Raw genomic sequence first — 20,408 nt, 5'->3', positions numbered from 1 at the left:
AACACAGCAACCCTCCACCTTCCTCCGGGAGGGGTGGAGCAAGTAAGTACTCAACCTGGGAAACACTCTCTGTCAACAGATAGAAATGGGGCGACCCTCTGCTTCCTCATAGAGTGGTGGAGCGGGTGCCCCCGCAAGCAGGCAAAAGCTCTCCTGGCTGGAGCCTTGCAAATTGCACAAATCAGTATCCTTCTGGCTTTGCTCAGGAAGGATCTGAGTGGGCAGGCACCATAGGAATCTACAGAGTTTGGCGCACATCGAGGTCTCTCAGCTCTGGGGCTAGAGATCAAGCTCGAACATTTTTATTGTTGCCCTCTAAAAGGGTGTAGAAAGCCTTCATGGAAAAAAAGCTTCACGCAGCAGTTTATCCTAAGCCCAGCCCCTTGGCAAAGGGTGGTACAACTCCATCCAGGCACAGACACCTGAGAATCAGTGCAGCAGGTCCCTCCCCCAGAGACCAACTAGAAGATCAGGCAAACAGCAAGTTTACTGACCAAGCAGAACTAGAAAACTTCACTGCTAGAGGAAAATAGTATATAGAACATGAGGGGTTTTTCTTATAATTCATTTACCTTTCAGTTTAAAATTTTCCAATTTTTTCTTTCTTCCTGTTTCAGCTAATTCTTTATTTTATCAACTCTTTGTCTTTAAGTGATTTTTTAAAAAAAATCATATTTCATAATTACATGCTATAGATCTTCATTTTTGGCTTCCTTCCACTGTATTCAATTTTATTTTTGTATACATTTAAGTTTTTCTGTCTTTATAGTTTTTTAATTTAGTAACTTCTAACACAGACCAAAATGCATTCAGGACCAAGAAGATCACTCCGTTCTGTCCAATCTGTGAGATTGTATTTTCTTTCCCCTCCTTCTCCCTCCTTTTTTTGTTTTGTTTTGTTTTTCTTTTTCTTTTATTTACTAGTTCCTGACTTCTTTTGATTTGTCTACATTGTATTTCACTTGGGTCATGGTTGATATATATTTTTAAGATTTTTTATTTATTTATTCATGAGAGACACAGAGAGAGGCAGAGACACAGGCAGAGGGAGAAGCAGGCTCCTTGCAGGGAGCCCAATGTGGGACTCGATCCTGGGACTCCTGGACCACATCCTGGGCTGAAGGTGGTACTAAACCACTGAGCCACCTGGGCTGCCCTGTGGTTGATATTTTTGATTCTGTTCACTCATACAGCCATTCTTCACTGGACAAAATGACTAGATGGAGGAATTCACAACTAAAGAAAGAACCAAAGGAAATACTCTGTCACAGATCTAATAGATATGGATATAAATAAAATGTCAGAGCTGGAAGCCAAGATAACAATTATAAAGTTACTAGCTGGTCTTGAAAAAAAGCATAAAAGATGCTAGAAAATCTCTTAGTGCGGAAATGACATCTAATCAGGCCGAAATAAAAAATGCTCCAACTCACTGGGTGTTATACTCTATTTTGGCAAATCGAATTTCAGTAAAAACAAATATTTTTTAAAAATTAAGAAATAAGGGATCCCTGGGTGGCGCAGCAGTTTGGCTCCTACCTTTGGCTCAGGGCGTGATCCTGGAGACCCGGGATCGAGTCCCACGTCGGGCTCCTGGTGCATGGAGCCTGCTTCTCCCTCTGCCTGTGTCTCTGCTTCTCTCTGTGTGTGACTATCATAAATAAATAAAAATTTTTTAAAAAAATTAAGAAATAAAAATGCTCCAACTGACATGCAGTATAAAGTGGATGCTCTAACAGCTAGGGTAAATGAGGCAGAAGAGAGAGAAAGTGGCATAGAAGACAAGTTGATGGAAAGGAAGAATGCTAAGGAAAACAGAGAAAAATAACTAATAGAGAGGCTGTGAGAGATAAGTGATAGTATGAAAAAAATCCAAATTATTGGAAATCCTGAGAGTGCAGAGAGAGAGAGAGATAAAAGGCCAGAAGGTGTATTTGAGCAAGTCATAGCTGAGAACTTCCCTAATCTGGGGAAGAAAACAGGCATTCATACCCAAAGGGTAGAGAGGTAATCCAAAATCAATAAAAATAGATCAATAACCCAACATATAATAGTGAAGATTGGAAATTTCAGGGTAAAGAGAAAATACTAAAAGCAGCTTGAGACAAGAGATTCCTAACATACAGAAGGAGAAATGTTAGAATGACTGCAGACCTATCCATAGAGACCTGGCAGGCCAGAAAGGGCTGGCATGATATATTCAGCACACTAAATGAAAAAAAAAAAACATGCAGCCAAGAATACATTATCCAGCATAGTTGTCATTCAGAATGGAAGGAGAGATAAAGAGCTTCCAGGACAGACAGAAACTGAAAGAATTTGTGGCCAAAAAAACCAGCTTTACAAATGATATTAAGGGAGATCCAGTAAGCAAAGAGGGAGCCTAACAATAACATAGATCTGAAAGAAAGAGAGACAATCTGCATAAAATGGACTGGGCAATAATACGATAACATGAAATACACAAAATACATATGTTTCAATAGTTACTCTGTATGTAAATGGGCAAAATGCTCCAATCAAAAGACACAAAAGAGGGAGGGGCAAGATGGCAGAAGAGTAGGGGTCCTCAACTCATCTGGTCCACAAACTTATCTAGATAACTTTCAAAACATCCTGAATTTGACCTGAGATTTAAAGAGAGAATAGCTGGAATGCAACAGAGAAACGGTTTTGCTTCTAACAAGGTAGAAAGGCGAAAAATATAAAAAAGAATAAAGTGGGGGAGGGGAACTGCAACTAGCTGGGCTAAAGGGAACGGAAAAAGCCTCCAGGGCATGAAAGCCCAGCCCTGGAGAAGCAGGAACTTTAAAAATCTGCACTGGAGTTTTCTGTGTCAGAAAAGTGCTTAGCAGGGAAATCAGGCAGAATTGCAGAAGGGGCAGCCTCAAGATTCCTGGAGTCACTAGAAGAGGAGGAGCACCCAGCGGAAAGCTCACCACAAACCGTGGTCTGATATCAGTAAAGGGCTGGAGAGCCACAGCCCATTGGGACATTTGGGAGAAGCCAATTGGTTAGGTGGGCCAGCTTTGGAGCTGCCTTTGCCCTAGAGTCTGGCAATGGACTAAAGTGGCTGTATTCTGTTCCCTTCAGGAGAGGTGGTCCCTGGGAGCATGGGTGCAATGGCACAGGGCCCTGGATCCCAGGACACCCAAGTGGACAAAGCTGGCAATCCTCCATTCCCCCCTGGACAGGTGGAAGCAGGGAGGAGAGCTAGAACTCTCCTGTCACTGGGTGCCCTGCAAGCTATGTGGATCAGTACACCTGAGCCTGCCTCCAGGAACATCTAGGCAAGTGTGGACTATGAAACTGCAGTTAGTTACTCGAAGGGAGCTCAACTCCAGAGCTGGAAATTTGGCCGCCACCATTTTTTGTTTTTCCTTTTTCTTTCACCTTATGCCTAGGAAAAGGCAGGGTCTCTAGGGTATAAAGGTCTCAAAGGATAAATAGCTTATACTGAGCTCAGTACCTGGCAAGGGGCAGGGCATCTCCACCCAGGCACAGACACCTGAGCATCAGCACAGCAGACATCTCTCCCAGAAAAACTGCTGGAAGTACAAGGGAAAAGCAAGTTTATTGAACAAGCAGCCCTGGAAAGCTCAAGGACGGAGTGAAAATAGTATATAGAACTAAAGGGTCTTTTTCTTTTCTATTAAGACTCATTTTTATATCACACTAAAAATTACCAATATTTTTCTTTTTTCCCATCTTAACTATGATATTTTACCAACTCTTCATTTTTAAGTTTTTTTCCATTTTGACTTTCATATTATTACAATTACAAATCCTAGATATATTTTTCACTCCTGGATTCCTGTCAATATACTCAATTTAATTTTGGTAGATAGAGGAGCAAGATGGCGGAAGAGTAGGGTCTCCAAATCACCTGTCTCCACCAAACTACCTAGAAAACCTTCAAATTATCCTGAAAATCTATGAATTCGGCCTGAGATTTAAAGAGAGACCAGCTGGAATGCTACAGTGAGAAGAGTTCGCGCATCTATCAAGGTAGGAAGACGGGGAAAAAGAAATAAAGGAACAAAGGCCTCCAAGGGGGAGGGGCCCCGCGAGAAGCCGGGCTGGGGCCGGGGCGAGTGTCCCCAGGACAGGAGAGCCCCGTCCCGGAGGAGCAGGAGCTGCACCGACCTTCCCGGGCAGAAAGGGGCTCGCAGGGAGGTGGAGCAGGACCCAGGAGGGCGGGGATGCCCTCGGGCTCCCGGGGACAGTAACAGCAACTGCGCACCCAGGAGAGTCCGCCGATCTCCCTAAGGGCTGCAGCGCGCACGGCGGGACCCGGCGGGACCCGGAGCCGCTGAAGGGGCTCGGGCGGCGGCTCCGCGGAGGGGGCTGCGCGGCCCCGGGAGCAGCTCGGAGGGGCTCGGGCAGAGGAAGAGGCTCCGTGCAGAGGGGGCTGCGCGGTTCCAGGAGCAGCTCGGAGGGGATTGGGCGGCAGCTCCGCGGAGGGGGCTGCGCGGCCCGGGAGCGCGAATCCAACAGCGCAGGCTCCGGAGCACAGGGCGCCGGGACACAGCCCAGGATCCGGCCTCCCCCGGGACAGGCAGAGGCCGGGAGGGCCCAGGACACCAAGGACGCTCCTGCCCCAGCTGAGCAGATCAGCGGCCCCGCCCCGGAGCCTCCAGGCCCTGCAGACGGAGTTCCTGCCGGAGCTGAATCCAGGTTTCCAGAGCTGCCCGGCCACTGGGGCTGTTCCTCCTGCGGCCTCACGGGGTAAACAACCCCCACCGAGCCCTGCACCAGGCAGGGGCACAGCAGCTCCCCCAACTGCTAACACCTGAAAATCACAACAGGCCCCTCCCCCAGAACACCAGCTAGACGGACAACTTCCAGGAGAAGCCAAGGGACTTAAAGTACACAGAATCAGAAGATACTCCCCGGTGGTTCTTTTTTTGTTTGTTTGTTTTTGTTTTTGTTTTTGTTTTTGTTTTGTTATGCTTTTTGATTTGTTTCCTTCCCCCACCCCCTTTTTTTCTCCTTTCTTTTTCTTTCTCTTTTTCTTCTTCTTTTTTTTTTCTTTTTTTTTCGTTTTTTTTCTTTTTCTTCCCTTTTTTTTTCTCTTTCTCTTTTCTTTCCTTCTTTCTCTCCTCTCTTTTTCTCTTTTTCCCAATACAACTTGCTTTTGGCCACTCTGCACTGAGCAAAATGACTAGAAGGAAAACCTCACCTCAAAAGAAAGAATCAGAAACAGTCCTCTCTCCCACAGAGTTACAAAATCTGGATTACAATTCAATGTCAGAAAGCCAATTCAGAAGCACTATTATACAGCTACTGGTGGCTCTAGAAAAAAGTATAAAGGACTCAAGAGACTTCATGACTGCAGAATTTAGAGCTAATCAGGCAGAAATTAAAAATCAATTGAATGAGATGCAATCCAAACTAGAAGTCCTAACGACGAGGGTTAACGAGGTGGAAGAACGAGTGAGTGACATAGAAGACAAGTTGATAGCAAAGAGGGAAACTGAGGAAAAAAGAGACAAACAAAAGACCATGAAGATAGATAAGGGAAATAAACGACAGCCTGAGAAAGAAAAACCTACGTTTAATTGGGGTTCCCGAGGGCGCCGAAAGGGACAGAGGGCCAGAATATGTATTTGAACAAATTCTAGCTGAAAACTTTCCTAATCTGGGAAGGGAAACAGGCATTCAGATCCAGGAAATAGAGAGATTCCCCCCCTAAAATCAATAAAAACCGTTCAACACCTCGACATTTAATAGTGAAGCTTGCAAATGCCAAAGATAAAGAGAAGATCCTAAAAGCAGCAAGAGACAAGAAATCCCTGACTTTTATGGGGAGGAGTATTAGGGTCACAGCAGACCTCTCCACAGAGACCTGGCAGGCCATAAAGGGCTGGCAGGATATATTCAGGGTCCTAAATGAGAAGAACATGCAACCAAGAATACTTTATCCAGCAAGGCTCTCATTCAAAAATGAAGGAGAGATAAAGAGCTTCCAAGACAGGCAGCAACTAAAAGAATATGTGACCTCCAAACCAGCTCTGCAAGAAATTTTAAGGGGGACTCTTAAAATTCCCCTTTAAGAAGAAATTCAGTGGAACAGTCCACAAAAACAAAGACTGAATAGATATCATGATGACACTAAACTCATATCTCTCAATAGTAACTCTGAATGTGAACGGGCTTAATGACCCCATCAAAAGGCGCAGGGTTTCAGACTGGATAAAAAAGCAGGACCCATCTATTTGCTGTCTACAAGAGACTCATTTTAGACAGAAGGACACCTACAGCCTGAAAATAAAAGGTTGGAGAACCATTTACCATTCGAATGGTCCTCAAAAGAAAGCAGGGGTAGCCATCCTTATATCAGATAAACTAAAATTTACCCCAAAGACTGTAGTGAGAGATGAAGAGGGACACTATATCATACTTAAAGGATCTATTCAACAAGAGAACTTAACAATCCTCAATATATATGCTCCGAATGTGGGAGCTGCCAAATATATAAATCAATTATTAACCAAAGTGAAGAAATACTTAGATAATAATACACTTATACTTGGTGACTTCAATCTAGCTCTTTCTATACTCGATAGGTCTTCTAAGCACAACATCTCCAAAGAAACGAGAGCTTTAAATGATACACTGGACCAGATGGATTTAACAGATATCTACAGAACTTTACATCCAAACTCAACTGAATACACATTCTTCTCAAGCGCACATGGAACTTTCTCCAGAATAGACCACATATTGGGTCACAAATCGGGTCTGAACCGATACCAAAAGATTGGGATTGTCCCCTGCATATTCTCGGACCATAATGCCTTGAAATTAGAACTAAATCACAACAAGAAGTTTGGAAGGACCTCAAACACATGGAGGTTAAGGACCATCCTGCTAAAAGATAAAAGGGTCAACCAGGAAATTAAGGAAGAATTAAAAAGATTCATGGAAACTAATGAGAATGAAGATACAACCGTTCAAAATCTTTGGGATGCAGCAAAAGCAGTCCTAAGGGGGAAATACATCGCAATACAAGCATCCATTCAAAAACTGGAAAGAACTCAAATACAAAAGCTAACCTTACACATAAAGGAGCTAGAGAAAAAACAGCAAATAGATCCTACACCCAAGAGAAGAAGGGAGTTAATAAAGATTCGAGCAGAACTCAACGAAATCGAGACCAGAAGAACTGTGGAACAGATCAACAGAACCAGGAGTTGGTTCTTTGAAAGAATTAATAAGATAGATAAACCATTAGCCAGCCTTATTAAAAAGAAGAGAGAGAAGACTCAAATTAATAAAATCATGAATGAGAAAGGAGAGGTCACTACAACACCAAGGAAATACAAACGATTTTAAAAACATATTATGAACAGCTATACGCCAACAAATTAGGCAATCTAGAAGAAATGGACGCATTCCTGGAAAGCCACAAACTACCAAAACGGGAACAGGAAGAAATAGAAAACCTGAACAGGCCAATAACCAGGGAGGAAATTGAAGCAGTCATCAAAAACCTCCCAAGACACAAGAGTCCAGGGCCAGATGGCTTCCCAGGAGAATTTTATCAAACGTTTAAAGAAGAAATCATACCTATTCTCCTAAAGCTGTTTGGAAAGATAGAAAGAGATGGAGTACTTCCAAATTCGTTCTATGAAGCCAGCATCACCTTAATTCCAAAGCCAGACAAAGACCCCGCCAAAAAGGAGAATTACAGACCAATATCCCTGATGAACATGGATGCAAAAATTCTCAACAAGATACTGGCCAATAGGATCCAACAGTACATTAAGAAAATTATTCACCATGACCAAGTAGGATTTATCCCTGGGACACAAGGCTGGTTCAACACCCATAAAACAATCAATGTGATTCATCATATCAGCAAGAGAAAAACCAAGAACCATATGATCCTCTCATTGGATGCAGAGAAAGCATTTGACAAAATACAGCATCCATTCCTGATCAAAACTCTTCAGAGTGTAGGGATAGAGGGAACATTCCTCGACATCTTAAAAGCCATCTATGAAAAGCCCACAGCAAATATCAATCTCAATGGGGAAGCACTGGGAGCCTTTCCCCTAAGATCAGGAACAAGACAGGGATGTCCACTCTCACCACTGCTATTCAACATAGTACTGGAAGTCCTAGCCTCAGCAATCAGACAACAAAAAGACATTAAAGGCATTCAAATTGGCAAAGAAGAAGTCAAACTCTCCCTCTTCGCCGATGACATGATACTCTACATAGAAAACCCAAAAGTCTCCACCCCAAGATTGCTAGAACTCATACAGCAATTCGGTAGCGTGGCAGGATACAAAATCAATGCCCAGAAGTCAGTGGCATTTCTATACACTAACAATGAGACTGAAGAAAGAGAAATTAAGGAGTCAATCCCATTTACAATTGCACCCAAAAGCATAAGATACCTAGGAATAAACCTAACCAAAGATGTAAAGGATCTATACCCTCAAAACTATAGAACACTTCTGAAAGAAATTGAGGAAGACACCAAGAGATGGAAAAATATTCCATGCTCATGGATTGGCAGAATTAATATTGTGAAAATGTCAATGTTACCCAGGGCAATATACACGTTTAATGCAATCCCTATCAAAATACCATGGACTTTCTTCAGAGAGTTAGAACAAATTATTTTAAGATTTGTGTGGAATCAGAAAAGACCCCGAATAGCCAGGGGAATTTTAAAAAAGAAAACCATATCTGGGGGCATCACAATGCCAGATTTCAGGTTGTACTACCAAGCTGTGGTCATCAAGACAGTGTGGTACTGGCACAAAAACAGACACATAGATCAGTGGAACAGAATAGAGAATCCAGAAGTGGACCCTGAACTTTATGGGCAACTAATATTCGATAAAGGAGGAAAGACTATCCATTGGAAGAAAGACAGTCTCTTCAATAAATGGTGCTGGGAAAATTGGACATCCACATGCAGAAGAATGAAACTAGACCACTCTCTTTCACCATACACAAAGATAAACTCAAAATGGATGAAAGATCTAAATGTGAGACAAGATTCCATCAAAATCCTAGAGAAGAACACAGGCAACACCCTTTTTGAACTCGGCCATAGTAACTTCTTGCAAGATACATCCACGAAGGCAAAAGAAACAAAAGCAAAAATGGACTATTGGGACTTCATCAAGATAAGAAGCTTTTGCACAGCAAAGGACACAGACAACAAAACTCAAAGACAACCTACAGAATGGGAGAAGATATTTGCAAATGACATATCAGATAAAGGGCTAGTTTCCAAGATCTATAAAGAACTTATTAAACTCAACACCAAAGAAACAAACAATCCAATCATGAAATGGGCAAAAGACATGAACAGAAATCTCACAGAGGAAGACATAGACATGGCCAACATGCATATGAGAAAATGCTCTGCATCACTGGCCATCAGGGAAATACAAATCAAAACTACAATGAGATACCACCTCACACCAGTGAGAATGGGGAAAATTAACAAGGCAGGAAACAACAAATGTTGGAGAGGATGTGGAGAAAAGGGAACCCTCTTACACTGTTGGTGGGAATGTGAACTGGTGCAGCCACTCTGGAAAACTGTGTGGAGGTTCCTCAAACAGTTAAAAATATACCTGCCCTACGACCCAGCAATTGCACTGTTGGGGATTTACCCCAAAGATACAAATGCAATGAAATGCCGGGACACCTGCACCCCGATGTTTCTAGCAGCAATGGCCACGATAGCCAAACTGTGGAAGGAGCCTCGGTGTCCAACGAAAGATGAATGGATAAAGAAGATGTGGTTTATGTATACAATGGAATATTACTCAGCTATTAGAAATGACAAATACCCACCATTTGCTTCAACGTGGATGGAACTGGAGGGTATTATGCTGAGTGAAGTAAGTCAGTCGGAGAAGGACAAACATTATATGTTCTCATTCATTTGGGGAATATAAATAATAGTGAAAGGGAAAATAAGGGAAGGGAGAAGAAATGTGTGGGAAATATCAGAAAGGGAGACAGAACGTAAAGACTGCTAACTCTGGGAAACGAACTAGGGGTGGTAGAAGGGGAGGAGGGCGGGGGGTGGGAGTGAATGGGTGACGGGCACTGGGTGTTATTCTGTATGTTAGTAAATTGAACACCAATAAAAAAAATAAATAAAAAAATAATTTTGGTAGATATATGAGATATGGGTATGTATTTTTTGTTTTTTTCTGCCTCATTTTGTTTTACAATGGTGGAAGTTAGAGTCTTCTAACACAGGACAAATATACACCCAGAACCAAGTGGAACACCATGTTGATTCATTCTGTGAGATTATATTCTCTCTTCATTCCCATTTAGCCCCCCTCTCTTACCTTGTTTATGTTTCTGTGGTCAATGTTGGGGCTTTATAAATGTATTACTGGGTTATATATTTTGGGGATTGAGCATCTTCTAACATACAGAGAAAAATACTCTCAGAACCCAGAGGATCACCCTCTAGGACCTCTCAGGTAGACTCATTCTCTCACCACTACCACTTCCTCACCACCACCATCACCGCCCTTTTTTCTCTTTTCTTTACCTTTTTTTCTTTTTCTTTGTTTTTGTTTTTTGACTTCTTATTTTTGCTACCTTGTTTTAAAATTTGTTTTTCACTTTAGTGGTCCTTTTGTTGTATTTTGTTCTTTTTATTTTTTAATTATATTTTCTGGTCTCTGACCACTTTGGAATCATGTAGGGTGTATTTTACTTACATCGTGATTGATATTTTTTCTCAGACTACTCATACACTCACTCTGCACTGGACAAAATGACTAGAAGGAAGAATTCACCACAAAAGAAAGAACAGGAAACAGTACTACTGCCACAGAGTTACAGAATTTGGATTTCAATGCGAAGTCATAAATTCAGTTCAGAAGTACAATTATAAAGCTACTGGTGGCACTGGAAAAAAGTTTAAAAAATAAAGGACTCTAGAGACTTCATTAATGCAGAATTGAGATCCAACCAGGACAAAATAAAAAATATATTAAATGAGATGCAATCCAAACTGGATGCTCTAACTGCTAGGGTTAATGAGGTGGAAGAGAGAATGAGTGACATAGAAGACAAGTTGATGGTAAGGAAGGAAGCTGAGAAAAAAAAGAGAAAAACAATTAAGAGCCCATGATAAATGGTTTCGGGAAAGAAATGATAGCTTGAGAAGGAAGAATATACGTCTAATTGGGATTTTAAAAGAGGCTGAGAGAGAGGGAGAGAGGACCACAAAGTGTATTTGAACAAAACATACCTGATAACTTCCCATATCTGGGGAAGGAAACAAGCATTCACATCCAAGAGATAGAGGGCCCCCAAAATCAATAAAAACCATTCAACACCTCAAAATTGAATAGTGAAACTTGGAAATTTCAAAGATGAAGAGAAAATTCTTAAAGCAGCAAAATACAATAGATTCTTAATTTATATGGGGAGAGATATCAGATTAACAACAGACCTCTCCACAGAGATTTGGCAGGTCAGAAAGGGCTGGCATGATACAGAGAGAGTACTAAATGAGAAGAACATGGAGCCAATAATGCATTATCCATCAAGGCTTTCATACAGAATAGACCGAGAGATAAAGCGGCTTATACGATAAGCAGAAACGAAAAGAATATGTGACCACCAAACTGGCTCTGCAAGATATATAAGGAAGACCCTGTAAAAGGAAGTCAATGACCAAAGAAACAATCCACAAAAACAGAGAATCTAGGTCATATGATAATACTAAATTCATGTCTTTCAATAGTTACTCTGAATGTGAATGGGATAAATGAACCCACCGAAAGATGCAGCTTACTGGACTCTAAAAAAGCAAGACCCATCTATATGCTCTCTACAAGAGACTCATTTATTTATTTATTTATTTTCACAATTTTATCTTTTTAAAAAAAAATTTTTATTGGAGTTCAATTTGCCTACATATAGCATAACACCCAGTGCTCATCTCGCCCAGTGCCCCCTTAGTGCCCATCACCCAGTCACCCCAACCCTCCGCCCACCTCCCTTTCCACTACCCCTTGATCATTTCCCAGAACTAGGTGTCTGTCATGTTTTGTCACCCTCATTGATAATTTCACTCATTTTCTCTCCTTTCCCTTTATTCCTTTTCACTAATTTTTATATTCCCCAAATGAATGAGACCATATAATATTTGTCCTTTTCCTACTGACTGATTTAACTCAGCATAATGCCCTCCAGGTCCATCCAGTTGAAGCAAATGGTGGGGATTTGTCATTTCTGATGCCTCAGTAATATTCCATTGTATACATATACCACATCTTCTTTATCCATTCATCTTTTGATGGACACTGAGGCTCTTTCCACAGTTTAGCTACTGTGGACATTGCTGCTATAAACATTGGGGTGCAGGCGTTCTGGCATTTCACTGCATCTGTATCTTTGGAGTAAATCCCCAGCAGTGCAATGGCTGGGTTGTAGGGCAGATCTATTATTAACTCTTTGAGGAACCTCCACACAGTTTTCCAGAGGGGCTGTACCAATTCACATTCCTACCAACAGTGCAAGAAGGTTCTCCTTTCTCCACATCCTCTCCAATATTTGTTGTTTCCTGCCTTGTTAATTTTCCCCATTCTCACTGGTGTGAGATGGTATCTCATTGTGGTTTTGATTTGTATTTCCCTGAAGGCCAGTGATACAGAGCATTTTCTCATGTGCTTTTTGGCCATGTCTCTGTCTTCTGTGAGGTTTCTGTTCATGTCTTTTGCCCCATTTCATGATTGGATTGTTTGTTTCTTTGCTGTTGAGTTTAATAAGTTCTTTATAGATCTTGGATATTAGCCCTTTATCTGATAGGTCTTTTGCAAATATCTTCTCCCATTCTGTAGATTGTCTTTAGTTTTGAGGACTGTTTCTTTTGCTGTGCAGAAGCTTTATCTCTTGATGAAGTCACAATAAATCATTTTTGCTTTTATTTCTCTTGCCTTCATGGATGTATCCTGTAAGAAGTTACTGTGGCCAAGTTCAAACAGGGTGTGGCCTGTGTTCTCCTCTAGGATTTTGATGGAATCTTGTCTCACATTTAGATCTTTCATCCATTTTGAGTTTATCTTTGTGTATGCTGTAAGAGAATGGTCTAGTTTCATTCTTATGCATGTGGATGTCCAATTTTCTCAGCACCATCTATTGAAGAGACTGTCTTTTTTCCAGTGGATAGTCTTTCCTCCTTTGTCAAATATTAGTTGACCATAAAGTAGAGGGTCTACTTCTGGATTCTCTATTCTGTTATATTGATCTATGTGTCTGTTTTTGTGCCAGTACGATACTGTCTTGATGACCACAGCTTTGTAGTACAAACTTGAATCTGGCATTGTGATGCCCCCAGCTATGGTTTTCTTTTTTAATATTCCCCTGGCTATTCGGGGTCTTTTCTGATTCCATACAATTCTTAAGATGATTTGTTCCAACTCTCTGAAGAAAGTCCATGGTATTTTGATAGGGATTGCATTAAATGTGTAAATTGCCCTGGGTAACATTGATATTTTCACAATATTAATTCTCCCAATCCATGAGCATGGAATATTTTTCCATCTCCTTGTGTCTTCCTCAATTTCTTTCAGAAGTGTTCTGTACTTCTTAGGGTATAGATTCCTTACCTCTTTGGTTAGGTTTATTCCTATGTATCTTATGCTTTTGGATGCAATTGTCAATGAGATTGACTTTTTATTTTCTCTTTCTTCAGTCTCATTGTTAGTGTATAGAAATGACACTGATTTCTGGGCATTGATTTTGTATCCTGCCACACTGCCAAATTGCTGTATGAGTTCGAGCAATCTTAGGGTGGAGTCCTTTGGGTTTTCTATGTACAGTATCATGTCACCTGTGAATAGGGAGAGATGACTTCTTTGCCAAACTGAATGCCTTTAATGTCTTTTTGTTGCCTGATTGCTGAGGCTAGGACTTCTAATACTATGTTGAATAGCAGTGGTGAGAGTGGACATCCCTGTCTTGTTCCTGATCTTAGGGGAAATGCTCCCAGTGTTTCCCCACTGAGAATGATATTTGCTGTGGGCTTTTCATAGATGGCTTTTAAGATGCTGAGGAATGTTCCCTCTATCCCTCCACTCTGAAGAGTTTTGATCAGGAATGGATGCTGTTTTTTGTCAAATGCTTTCTCTGCATCTATTGAGAGGATCATATGGTTCTTGTTTTTTCTCTTGCTGATATGATCAATCACATTGATTGCTTTATGAGTGCTGAACTTGGCTTGCATCCCGAGGATAAATCCCACTTGGACATGGTGAATAATCTTCTTAATGTATTGTTATATCCTATTGGCTAGTATCTTGTTGAGAATTTTTGCATCTTTGTTCATCAGGCATATTGGCAAGAGACTCATTTTAGACCTAAGGACACCTACAGCCTGAAAAAGAAGGGATGGAGAACCACTTACCATTCAAATGGTCCTCAAAATAAAAGCTTGGGTAGCAATCCTCATATCAGTTAAATTAGAGTTTATACCAAGGACTGTAGTAAGAGATTAAGATGGACACTAAATCATACTTAAAGCATATATCCAACAAGAAGACCAAACAATTAAGAATATTTATGCCCTTAACATGGGAGCCACCAATATATCAATCAATTAATAACCAAGGTAAAGAGATACTTAGATGATAATACACTAATTGTAGGGGATTTCAACACGGCACTTTCAGCAAATAATAAATCTTCTAAGCAGAACATTAACAAAGAAAGAATGGCCTTGAATGATACACTGAACCAAATATTTCACAGATATATACAGAACATTCCATCTGAATGCAACTGAACACAAATTCTTCTCAAATGCACATGGAACTCTCTCCAGAATAGACCACATGCTGGGTCACAAATCAGGTCTCAACCAATAGTAAAAGATTGAGATTGTCCCCTGCATATTTTCAGACCACAATGCTTTGAAACTAGAACTCAATCACAAGAGGAAATTTTGAATAAACTCAAACATGTGGAGGTCCAAGAGCAATCTACTGAAAGAGGAATGGGTCAAACAAGGAAATTAGAGAAGAATTAAAAGGATTCAAGGAAACTCATGAAAATGAAGATACAATCACTCAAAATCTTTGGGATACAGCAAAACAGACCTAAGAGGGAAATACATCACAATACATGCCTCCCTCAAAAAGTTGGAAAAAACTCAGCTACACAAGCTAACTTTCTACCTAAAGGAATTGGGGGAAAAAAACAGCAAATAAAGCCAAAACTAAGCATAAGGAGAGAGATAATAAAGATTCAAGCAGACTCAATGAAATAGAGACCAGAGAACTGTAGAACAGATCAGCAAAACCAGGAGTTGGTTCTTTGAAGGAATTAATAAGATAGATAAACCCGTGCCATTCTTATTAAAAAGAAAAAAGACTCAAATTAATAAAGTCACGAGTGAAAGAGGAAAGATCACAACTAATACCAAGGAAATACAAACGATTCTAAAAACAGATTTTGTGCAACTATATGCCAACAAATTAGGCAATCTGGAAGAAATGGATGCATTTCTGGATACCCGTAAATTACCCAAACTGGAAAAGGATGAAACAGAAAACCTAAAAAGCCCAATAACTAGCAAGGAAATTGAAGCAGTTATGGAAAACCCCCAAGACATAGAAGTCCAGGGCCAGATGGCTTCCCAGGGGAATTCTATCAAACATATAAAGAAGAAATAATACATATTCTACTAAAACTGTTTCAAAAGATAGAAAGAGAGGAAAGAGTTCCAAACTCGTTTAATAAGGCCAGCATTACCTTGATTCCAAAAGCAATGACCTCACCAAAAAGAATTATAGACCAATATCTCTGATGAACATGAATGCAAAAATTCTCACCAAGATACTAGCCAATAGGATCCAACCGTACATTAAGTGATAAATGTAAATCCAAGTGGGATTTATCCCTGGGATGCAAGGATGGTTCAACACTCATAAAGCAATCAACGTGATAGATCACATCAACAAGAGATAAAACGGGAACCGTATGATCCCCTCAATAGATACAGAGAAAGCATTTGACAAAATACAGCACCCATTCCTGATCAAAATTCTTCAGTGTGTAGGGATAGAGAGAACAATCCTCAGCATCTTAAAAGCCATCTACTAAAAGCCCACAGCAAATATTTTCAATGGGGAAACATTGGGGCCTTTTCCCTAAGATTAGAAACATGACAGGGATGTCCACTCTCACCACTGTTATTCAACATAGTACTAGAAGCCCTAGCCTCAGCAATCAGGCAACAAAATGAAATAAAAGGCATTCAAATTGGCAAGGAAGAAGTCAAACTCTCCCTCTTCACAGATGACATAAGAATTTATATAGAAAACCCAAAAGACTCCACCCCAAGATTGCTAGAACTCATACAGCAATTCGACAGTGTGGCAGGATACAAAATCAATGCCCAGAAATCAGTGGCCTTGCTATACACTAACAATGAATCTGAAGAAAGGGCAATTAAGGTATCAGTCTCATTTATAGTTGCACTCAAAAGCCTATGATACCTAGGAATAAACCAAACCAGAGAGATAAAGGATCTATATCCTAAGAACTACAGAACACTTTTGAAAGAATTTGAGGAAGACATGAACAGATGGAAAAACATTCCATGGTCATGAATTGGAAGAATAAATATCATGAAAATGTCAATGCTACCCAGGGCAATGTACATGTTCAGTGCAATCTCTGTCAATATACCATGGACTTTCCTCACATAATTGGAATGTATAATCTTAAGATTTTTGTGGAATTAGAAAAGATCCTGCATATCCAGAGGAATATTGAAAAAGAAAACCAATGCTGGGTGCATCACAATGACAGATTTCAAACTATATTACAAAGCTGTGACCATCAAGACCGTATGGTACTGGCACAAAAAAAGACATATGAATCAGTGGAATAGAATAGAGAACCAGGAAATGGGCACTCAACTCTATGGTCAACTAATATTCAATAAAGCAGGATAGACTATCCACTGGAAAAAGGACAGTCTCTTCAATAAATTGTGTTGGATAAATTGGACAGCCATGTGCAGAAGAATGAAACCAGGCCATTCTCTTACACTATACACAAATATAAACTCAAAATGGATGAAAGATATAAATGTGAGGCAAGAATCCATTGAAATCCTAGAGGAGAACACAAGCAACAGTCTTTTTGAACTTGGCCATAGTAACTTCTTGCAAGATACATCTGTGAAGGCAAGGGAAACAAAAGCAAAAGTGAACTATTAGGACTGAGTCAACATAAAAAGCTTCTATTTTTAAGATTTTATTTATTTATTTATTAGAGATACACACAGACAGAGGCAGAGACATAGGCAGAGGGTGAAGCAGGCTTCCTGCAGGGAGCCTGACACGGGACTGGATCCAGGGTCTCGAGGATCAGGCCCTGGGCTGAAGACAGCGCTAAACCACTGAGTCACCTTGACTGCCCAGACAAAATGCTTCTACAAAGCAAAAGGAACAGTCAACAAAACTAAAAGACAGCCTACGGAATGGGAGAAGATATTTGCAAATGAAATATCAGATAAAGGGCTAGTGTCCATGATCTATATAGAATTTATTAAATTCAATACCCAAGAATCAAACAATCCAATCATTAAATGGGCAAAAGACATGAACAGAAATTTCACCAAAGAAGGCATACATATGGTCCACAAGCACATAAGAAAATGCTCTGCCTTACTTGCCATCAGGGAAATACAAATCAAAACCACAATGAGATAGATATGGCCTTACACCAGTGAGGATGGTGAAAATTTACAAGGTAGGAAACAACAAATTTTGGTGAAGTTGCTTTGTTGGTGGGAATGCAAGCCACTGCAGCCACTCTGGAAATCAATGTGGACTTTCCACAATAACCTAAAAATATAGTTACCCTATGACCTAGCAATTGCACTACTGGATATTTACCCCCAAAATACCGATGCAGTGAAGCATCAGGACACCTACACTACAATGTTCATAGCAGTAATGTCCGCAGTAGACAACCTATGGAAGGAGCCATAATGTCATTCAACTGATGAATGGATAAAGATGATGTGATACGTATGTATTCCACACAGTGGAATATTACACAGCCATCAGAAAGGACATATACCAATGCAATATTACCCAGCCATTAGAAACGACAAATACCCACCATTTGCTTCGACGTGAATGGAACTGGAGGGTATTATGATGAGTGAAATAAGTCAATCAGAGAAGGACAAACATTATATGGTCTCATTCATTTGGGGAATATAAAAAATAGTGAAAGGGAATAAAGGGGAAAGGAGAAAAAATGAGTGGGAAATATCAGAAAGGGCGACAGAATATGAGAGACTCCTAACTCTGGGAAAGGAACTAGGGGTGGTGGAAGGTGAGGTGGGCGGGGGTGGGGGTGGCTGGGTGACGGGCACTGAGGTGAGCACTTGACGGGATGAGCACTGGGTGTTATTCCATATGATGGCAAATTGAACACCAATAAAAAATAAATTTTAAAAAAATAAACGACATATACCCACCATTTGCTTCGATATCGATGGAACTGCAAGGTATTATGCTGAGTGATATAAGTCAATCAGAGGAGGACAACCATCATATAGTTTCACTCATATGTGGATTATGAGCAATAGTGAAAATTATTTTAAGAGAAAGGAGGGGAACTGAGTGGGAAAAAGTGGAGAGGGAGATAAGCCATGAAAAAATCCTAACTCTGGGAAATAAACAGAAATAAACAAAGACTTGTGGAAGGGGAGGTGGGTGGGGTGATGGGGTAACTGGCTGATGGATACTGAGGAGGGTGAGCACTGGGTGTTATACTATATGTTGGCAAGTCGAACTTAAAAACTAATGTAAAAAATTCAAAAATAAATATAAAAATAATTTTAGATTTTTATGCAAATGACCAAATAGGAACATGATTAAAATTTTAAATAAAAAAAAAAGACACAAGGTGTCAGATTGGATAAAAAAGCATGACTTGGGGTAGCCCAGGTGGTTCAGTGGTTTAGCACCGTCTTCAGCCCAGGGCCTGATCCTGGAGACCTGGGATCGAGTCCCATGTCCGGCTCCCTGCATGGAGTCTGCTTCTTCCTCTGCCTGTGGCTCTGCCTCTCTCTCTCTCTCTCTCTCTCTCTCTGTGTCTCATGAATAAATAAAATCTTTAAAAGCATGACTTGACCATATATGCTTTCTATAAGAGACTCATTTTAGACCTAAGGACATCTTTGGACTACAAATTAGGGGGTGGAGGACAATTTACCATGCAAATTGACCTCAAAAGGAAGCTCTCTTGGCCATCTTCATATTAGATAAATTAGATTTTACATCACAGACTGTAGTAAAAGTTGAAGAGGGACACTATATCATAGTTAAAAGGTCTATCCAACAAGAATATCTAACAATTATAAATATTTATGTTCCCAATTTGAGAGCATCTAATTTTATCAAAAATTAATAACCATATTAAAAATATACATATTGATACATTAATAGTAGGGGACTTCAATACTCCACTCACAGCAATGAACAGATCATGTAACTAGAAGATCAACAAAGAAAGAAGGACTTTGAATGTTACACTGGACCATATGGACTTCACAGATATATAGAGTATTCCATCCTAATGCACCAGAATACACATTCTTCTCTAGTGCACATGTAACTTTTTCCAAAATAGATCATATACTGGGTCACAAATCAAGTATTAACCAATATCAAAAGTTGGAGTTTATTCCCTGAATATTTTCAAAGCACAATGCTTTGAAGTTTGAATTCAATCACAAGAGGAAATGTGGAAATATCTCAAACATTTGGAGATTAATGATTATCCTACTAAAGGATTCATGGGTCAACCAAGAAATTAGAGAAGAATTAAAAAGAATCATGGAAACTAATGAAAATGAAAGCAGAATTGCTCAAATTCTTTGGGATATGGCAAAGGTGGTCCTAAGAGGGAAATATATTTCAATAGAACCCTCTCAAAAAATTAGAAAAATTTCAAATATAGAAGCCAACCTTACACCTGCTGGACCTGGAAAACAAACAGCAAATAAAGCCTAAACCAAGCAGGAGAAAAGAAATAATAAAAATTATAGTAGAACTCAATGAAATAGAAACCAGATCAGTAGAACAGATAAATGAAACTAGAAGTTGGTTCTTTGAAAGAATTAATAAGTTAGATAAATCCCTAGCCAGCCTTATTGAAAAGAAACAAGACAGGACCCAAATTAGTAAAATCATGAGTTAAAGAGGAAAGGTCATGATCGACACCAAGGAAAATCCAAAGATTTTAGGAATATATTATGAGGAACTATATGCCAACAAATTAGGCAATGTGGAAGAAATGGATGCATTCCTGGAAAGTATAAACTACCAAAATTTAAACAGGAAGAAACATAAAACCTGAACAGACAAATA

General features: G+C 40.0%; 1 long non-coding RNA gene across 1 annotated transcript in view; it reads right to left on the bottom strand.

Moving 5' to 3' along the window:
* Positions 1-3,471: 3,471 nt before the first annotated feature.
* The window catches only part of LOC119868459, a 161,269-nt gene continuing 144,332 nt past the window's right edge, over positions 3,472-20,408 (bottom strand). Inside the window, exon 3 of the long non-coding RNA XR_005386368.1 lies at positions 3,472-3,548. This is a non-coding gene — a long non-coding RNA (uncharacterized LOC119868459). The remainder of the gene's footprint in view (positions 3,549-20,408) is intronic.

This window comes from Canis lupus, chromosome X (genome assembly GCF_011100685.1).
Source record: "Canis lupus familiaris isolate Mischka breed German Shepherd chromosome X, alternate assembly UU_Cfam_GSD_1.0, whole genome shotgun sequence".
Taxonomy (NCBI): domain Eukaryota; kingdom Metazoa; phylum Chordata; class Mammalia; order Carnivora; family Canidae; genus Canis; species Canis lupus.
This window is presented reverse-complemented; position numbering and strand designations above follow the sequence as displayed.